Source organism: Dasypus novemcinctus, chromosome 18 (assembly GCF_030445035.2).
Source record: "Dasypus novemcinctus isolate mDasNov1 chromosome 18, mDasNov1.1.hap2, whole genome shotgun sequence".
Taxonomy (NCBI): domain Eukaryota; kingdom Metazoa; phylum Chordata; class Mammalia; order Cingulata; family Dasypodidae; genus Dasypus; species Dasypus novemcinctus.
In genome coordinates, this window is record NC_080690.1 from 42,357,941 (window position 1) to 42,365,337 (window position 7,397).

Below are 7,397 nucleotides of genomic sequence, written 5' to 3' on the forward strand. Positions count from 1 at the left end.
CAACTGGTTTTTCTCAGTTTGCCATTAGACTTCACATTTTATTTGTGCTGTCATATCATACAGAAGCCCTGAATTTTCATATGTTACATCTGTCCATTTTTCCCTTTGTTTTCTCTCTTTGGCATCAAATCTAAGAAAGACCTTCCCATTTTCTAGGCTAAGGTCACACTGCCCATAAACAATGAAACCAGAATTTGAACATGGGCTTGTCTCACTTCAAAGCTTATGTGTGTCACTCCTCACTACCCTGTTAGCAGTAATAGTAGTTCTCTCTGGGTATTAGGAATATATAGCTTATCTTTAACTTGCTATTTTTACTTACCTGCATTTTCAAACATATCTACATTAAGGCAATACAGTATAGTATTAATAGTGAGGACTCGAGTCAGACTGCGTGGGCTCATGGCTCTGTTACTCTTTGCTGTGTGAACTTGGGCAAGTTATTTAACCTACTCCGTGCCTCAGTTTACTGAAATGTAAATTGGGGTAAATAATAGTACCTCCCTTGTAAAATTATTGTGTGATTCAATGAGTTAAGATTGTGTTAGCACCCAGTACCTAATAAGTTTAATGTTACCTTTTGTTCTAATGAACATAATAGAAAATATTATTTTATAATATAAACACAATATATAATATAAAACAAATATATAAATTTATATATAACATAAAACAAATAGTTTTTTTAAATGAGAATATACTGTTATTAGAAAGGACAAGTAATTGAAAGCCCATTAGCCAACGCCCCCCCCCCCCCAGCTGTCCTGGGGGCTTTGGGGTGAACCGCTCACTATCCAGACCTCACTCAGCTGAGACCCACCCAACCCCAGGGCAGGGCACCAGCCACAACCTTCCCAGGCCCCACCTCTTATTTCCAAGGATCAGATGATCCCAACTAGCTTTCTAAGTAAAGAACAAATACTTGGAGGGCAAAAAGAAGAAAGAAAAGCGATTCGGTTCTTCAGCCCTTCCCTCAGCCCGTTCCACGTGAGCCCCAGCCAGGCAGCTGCGGCCCCTCACAGCAGCTCCTCCTGAAGGCTTGTGAGACAGCACCTCAGGAAAACCTCACATCAGCCTGAGGCGACACTACTTATCCCCATTTCACAGTGGAGGAGACTCAAGTTCAGAGAGTAATGTTCTTGGGAAGAAAACTGGGCCCCTCAGCGCGGCGCAGACACCCACCTGTGCCTGCAGGGCTTCTGGGCTGCCCTTGCTGGGGCGGCTTCCCCACTCCACCAAGGTTGTTGACGCGAATAAGTGTGCGGCAGCTCGGTGAAAGAATGAAGAAGAACCTGCAGGAACTGGCTGGGGAATCGGCAGCTTAGGGTCAGGGCGGAAAGAGCAAAGTTTCAAAATCGGAAAATCTGCTTTTAGGACAGAGCCCTGTCCTGCCCAGCTTGGCCCCACGGCTTTGGACAGGTCATATGTATATTCTGAGCCTGGGTTTCCTCAGCTCTGGCAAATGGGCTGGCAGAACAACCCTTCTGTCAGGGATGGCAGGAAAGGAGGGCGGAGGCGGGGAAGGGGGTCGTGTGAAGAGGAGCCCTGATTTAGGGTTCTCCTGCGCGGTGAGGTGAAGGATAGATACCAGGGGCACCCAGCTGCCTCCTTTTCCTCCCAAGAGGAAAGCTGTGTGCTCAGGGGACGGACGGGAGACCTTGCCGCTGGGTGGCAGACGCCTGCGAGGGACCTTGCTATGCGCACCGCCTGCCAGCCGCCCCTGAGGCGCTGAGGTCACCTCCCCGGGCTCCAGGGACTTGGTGGGTCGGGATGCCAGGCGTGCCCCAGAGCTGATGCCTCGCGCCTGGCAGGGAGGTCCGGGAGGACAGACGGCCCTCGGCTGCCTGCCCACAGCCCCGGCCCTGCCGCAGGAGGGCAGGGGGGCGCCGCGCAGCCCGCGGGGCTGACCTCGGGGCTCAGGGCACCCAACCCGCCAGGGGAAGGGCAGACCCCCGCCGGAAGGCTTCGTGCATCTAAAATCGGATCCAGCCTCCCCCTGGCAGCCCTGGACTGTTGACGCCACCGAGAGTTGCTAAGAAACGAAGGCCGCAGGGCCGGCGCAGGCTGGGGCGGCTCCCCCGGGCGCTGCGCAAAGCCCGGCCCGCGCGCCCCAGCGCCCCAGCCTGGACCAGGGGCAGGATCACTGCGCGCCGAGCAGCGCGGGGCGCGGAGAGGACGTGGGGTTCAGGCTCCCAGCTGCGTGCGATCTGGGAGAGCTGGGCCAGTCAGTAACCTCTCTGAGCTCGAGTTCCCTCCTCTGTAAAATGCAGGTAACTACACAGTCGACCCCCTGAGTGGGCTAAGGACAGGCGCTCCTGGCGCTGGGACAGGGAAAGACATGCCCACCCGCCGCTTGGGCAGAACAAGGTTTACCAAGCAGCATGGAAAGTGGGTTCTTATCCAGTTTTTTTGTTATAAACAACTAAATGTTTGTATTATGAAATATGATACTAAAATTATAAGAGAATTTTTCATAAGCATTTTATGGGACATAACTCTACAAATATATAAGTAAAATGTTAAATTCATTGTTGCTTATGTAGCCGGGAAAGTCATTTACAATCTTAATAATTATCTCGATAGTGGGATTATGGGTGGTTTTTATTCTGTTTTGCTGATCTGTGTTTTCCATCTTTTGTGCACTGAATGAATTGCTTGAGTGACTTTCATAAGCGCATTCTGGTCTGCAGCTCTCCAGAGGGGCTGACTTCAGCACTACCCTCTCCCGGAAGGGGGTGGGGTGCAGGAAGATCCATCTCCAAACTTCTCCAACCCAATGGCCCCAGGCCCTGCCGAGGCGACCTCCCTGGGCTGCTGTTCCACAGCAGAACACTCTATTCCTGGAAATCCCATAGGAAAGCAGAGGAGGGGGAGGCAGACTAGGGCAATGGGGAAAAAGGCCTAGGGCTGTGCAGCCCCGGAGAACGCCCTGACGCTGTGAAATGGGGCTCCCAGTACACCTCCAGAGGGCTGTTGCGAGAATTGTGATCCCTCTGTAAATAGCGCCTGGTACACAGCAAATGCGCCCAGATTGTTAGCTATGTTAACATGTTTCAACAAAGCAAAAGTTGAGCAGCTCTGGCTTAAAGGTTATAGGGTTTCCTGACCCTCTCCACTAGCCCTGGAGGTGAGTGTCCAGGAAGCCTGAGCTCTGAAGGGCAGAATTTGAAAGCCTCTGCAAAAAGCAGGTGCCCTGGGCCTGCTTCACCTGCAGACATACATGTTTTGTTCTCCATGTATGGTGCAAAAACTTTGGGGTTTATTTGCCACAATAATTTTTTATCACCCCTCCCCCCATTGTTGTTTGCACTTGCTCTCTGCTCTCTGTGTCCATTGTCTTCTCATCTTTCTCTTTAGGAGGCTCTGGGAACCCATTTCAGGACCTCCAGTGTGGGAGAGAGGCACTCAACTGCTTGAGCCACTTCAGCTCCCCAGTCTGCTGCATCTCGGTCTCTCCTCTGCATCTCCCTTTGTTGGGTCATCTTAATACACCAGCTCTCTGCAGCTTGCCTTCCCCAGGAGGCCCCGGGAATCAAACCTCCTGGAATCAAACCTGGGGCCTCCCATATGGTAGATGGGAGCCCAACTGCTTTAGCCACATCCTCTTCCCTGTCACAATAATATTTGAATGGACTCCTCTGGCCAGATTTTCAACTGTCCCTTCAAATAGCCTTGTAGATTAAACAGCTGTTAATAATTCTCTGCATAAGAACCATTTTGCACGTAAACACCAAGCATTTTTACAGTTTTAATATAGGCTGTATTTTCTAAGATGACTCCTATGTAAATCAAGAGAAAATGAGGAAGCAGATTTGGCTCAACTGATTGAGTGTCCACCTACCATATGGAAGGTCCAGGGTTCAAATCCAGGGTCTCCTGACCCATGTGGTGAGCTGGCCCACACACAGTGCTGATGCATGCAAGGAGTGCCATGCCACACAGGGGTGTCCCCCATGTAGGGGAGTCCCACAAGCAAGGAGTGCACCCCACAAGGAGAGCCGCCCCACGTGAAAAAAGCGCAGCCTGCCCAGCAGTGGCACCGCATACACGGAGAGCTGACACAACAAAAAGACACACAGATTCCCGGTGCCACTGACAAGGATGCAAGCTGACACAGAAGAACATACAGCAAATAGACACAGAGAGCAGAAAACAGGGGGTGGGGAAAGAGGAGAGAAAAAAACAAATAATAAATCTTTTAAGAAAGAGAAGAGAAAATGCATTGTTTTGTTCAGTACTTTAAAGAGATTTCAGAAAATCAAACCACCTGCTGGCAACACAGCTCCAGGCATTTTAGTCATCAAAACATCACTTCCATCAGTCTGTATTGGTAGCTGTTCTATTTATAGTGATTCCACACCTAAATGTGAGCATCTATTTAATTAATGCTACTAGAGTAGTTGAGCCAGTGCGTATGCATGTTTAAAAACGTATTTAGTTTATTTTAAATTATGTTATTAAAAATAACTTTTATATATATAATGGATATAGGTCAATTATGTTACCTATGCATTTTATTTCAGAACAGTGAAAAGGGTTTACAAAATATGTTATAAAAAGATGCTGACAGGAAGCAAATTTGGCTCAACTGATAGAGCATCTGCCTACCATATGGGAGGTTCAGTGTTCAAACCTAGGGCCTCATGACCTGTGTGGTGAGTTGGCCCATATACAGTGCTGATGCACGCAAGGAGCGTCGTGCCACGCAGGGGTGTTCCCCACATAAGGGAGCCCCATGCACAAGGAGTGCACCCTGTAAGGAGAGCTGCCCAGCACGAAAAAAGCGCAGCCTGCCCAAGAGTGGCACCACACACACAGAGAGCTGATGCAGAAGATGACACAACAAAAAGACACAGATTCTCAGTGCCACTGACAAGAATGCAAGCGGACACAGAAGAACACACAGCGAATGGACAGAGAACAGACAACGGGGGTGGGGGGGTGGAGAGAAATAAATGAAAAATAAATCTTAAAAAAAAAAGATGCTGACAATTAAAATCAAATCATGGAGGCTGAAAAAGGAGGGTGCCTTGAGAACCTCAGCAAATAGCAACATAATGGGAATTCAGGTAATTATTCCTACCCTGCCTGCCTTCTGTCAATGTTGAGCAGAGTTCAAGACCTAGAAAGGCCTCGTGCTGGGCCTGAGGAAGCAGAGCCAGATCCAACAGGCGCCACCCTGGAGCCACTCATAGTCTGAGGTTCCAAATCCAAATGGGATTTACCAGTGAAGAAAATCCCTTGTTAAACTTAAATCAGCACACCAGCCTGGGAGTCTCATGATGATACTATTAGCATAGATGGCTTCCGGTCCAACTCTCGGTTCACACTGAGGCAGGAGAGAGGGGCCTCCGGCAGCATCTGAAGGGCATCCCTGGGGTTCTGGTTGCCAAGGAAACGGCAGCAGCTGGGCTATGAGCTCACCGGCTGCCAGGCCTCCCCACTAGAGCTCATGTTCCAGTAAAGAAGGTCTCAAAATGGGTCCCCACCCTGAGACCCAAGGACAAGCGAGAACTATGAGGCCAACATACATGTTTATAAATGTAGAAGTTGCCAAGACTCCTTTCCTTGAAAGATCCTCCTTAGTTTTGCGGTCTCGACCTTATTATTTGTTGCACTAATATGTCCTTGCTTTTATGAAATAATGGTGATTCACGGTAGAGGAGCTGGGATTTTTTTCATCAATACCCTTTTACATGGCAAAATAGTAAAGGTCCTTGAGGAGCTCCACTCCAATTCTCGCTCTCTCACTCTCCCCCTCTCTCTTTCTTGATGCTAACTAGTCCTGGAATCCAAAAGTCTTGAGATGAAAAGAAAAAGACCAGCTGACTTGTTCACTAAATCGTGCAGGAGCCATGGTGGCCAGGGTGCTCGGCCGGGTGAGACCACAGAAGAGGGTGTGGTTAGCTTTATCCCGGAAAGCTTCACAAAGAGGTAGCTGATGTCTAAGCTGTCTTGACCCATCAGGGGCTGCTTGCCAGATGGAAAGATGGAGAGTGGAGGATGGAGAGCTATGCGGTGGGAGCAGAGACTGCAAGGGAGGACACGCCTGCAAGCCTTTTGTTTGGGATATTGTTGTGGGAGTGTCTCCTCCAGGAAGGGTCACATTAGGCAATGAATTCCGAGCTGTCAGCAGAGACCAGGTAACAGGGACCTCAGGTGACAAGCTCAAATCCGAGGCCTCTAATGGCTAAACTCATGCCCTCAGGGTCGCAAGTTTAGTTTTAGGACTGAAATTCCAAACTGAGCTTGGGGAGGAGGGTGGGGCCGAGGGTGGGGCCGAGGTTGGGGCCAGGGAGAACCTGCACTTTGGGCAGACACCGTTGCCCAAAACAAAAGAAGTCTGGGGCAGCTCTTCTGTGATGGCTGGAGGAGGCCTTCCCCAGGCCACGGGGGATTTCTGAGCCTCTTGGTTTACCAAAGTGAGGAAAGCCTTGTGTACAACCTCCCCAGAGACCTTCATGAAGATAAAAAACCAGAAAGCTTTGCTGAGAAAGAGGGGACCCACACCCTGTAAGGAGAACGATATGCCTTTTTATGCATATTGCAGCTGTCTTGGCTCTCAGAATGCAAACTTAGGAGTGCCAGAAAGGAGCCTTTTTTATTTTTTAACTCAATTTCTTTTTATTCTAAGCCCCCATTTTGCCCAGTGAAAGAAATGTATCTCAGGCATTTGAGAAGCTTGCCCTTTTTCCAAGGCCTCTAATTTCTGGGGGACTCGTGGGGACTCTTGTACTGCTGTCCCCTCTGTCCTCACAGTTTGTTGCAGACACCCCGACCCCACCCCCTCCCCCCCTTGGTGAGGCGGTACCTAGCATCATTTCACTGCTCTCCACTCTTGGAAGTTGCCTGTGGCTCCTGCCAAGACACACCAGGCAGCCATTAGTCTCTGACTTGCCCTTCCCAAGAGCCCTTCCCAGTCTGGTTGGGAGCTTCGCCTCCAACCTGAAGCTTGGACTGAGCTCGAGGTCCAAGGCTGCTCTAGTGGGACCCATCAAGGTACTGCATAGCTTCCCCTCTGCCTTCCTCCCCTCCCCCCAACCCATGGAATCCTGCCAGGAAAGGGGGGAGTTGGTCTTACTCATTATGCACCCCCCATCTCTATGCAATCAGTCCTTTCTATTTGTCAAAAGGATAGGCTTTTGAAACTCAGAGCAGCCAGAAAAGAACATTTCCCCTTCTACTTTCATCACATCCTTTGCCCTAGGCATAAAGCGAGTTTAAGCTCAGACATTTGCTTCTTTAATTATTAAAACAAAACAAAATCAATAATCGAACCTCTAATAACAAATACCTCTAATCTCCGCTGAAGCCCCTACTGAGCGCCGTCTGTGAAGGAAGAGGTGATGAGGGCTCTCTGAGCCGTTCCCTGATGTCCCCAGGCTGATCCAAGTGTC

The 7,397-nt window shown here is 49.5% G+C and overlaps 1 long non-coding RNA gene across 1 annotated transcript; it reads left to right on the forward strand.

Annotated features, from left to right (window-relative positions):
- Nucleotides 1-1,786: 1,786 nt before the first annotated feature.
- On the forward strand, nucleotides 1,787-4,076 carry LOC131274252 (uncharacterized). Its single transcript, XR_009181462.2, has 2 exons — nucleotides 1,787-2,270; nucleotides 3,358-4,076. It is a non-coding gene; the product is annotated as an uncharacterized lncRNA (long non-coding RNA).
- Nucleotides 4,077-7,397: the final 3,321 nt, after the last annotated feature.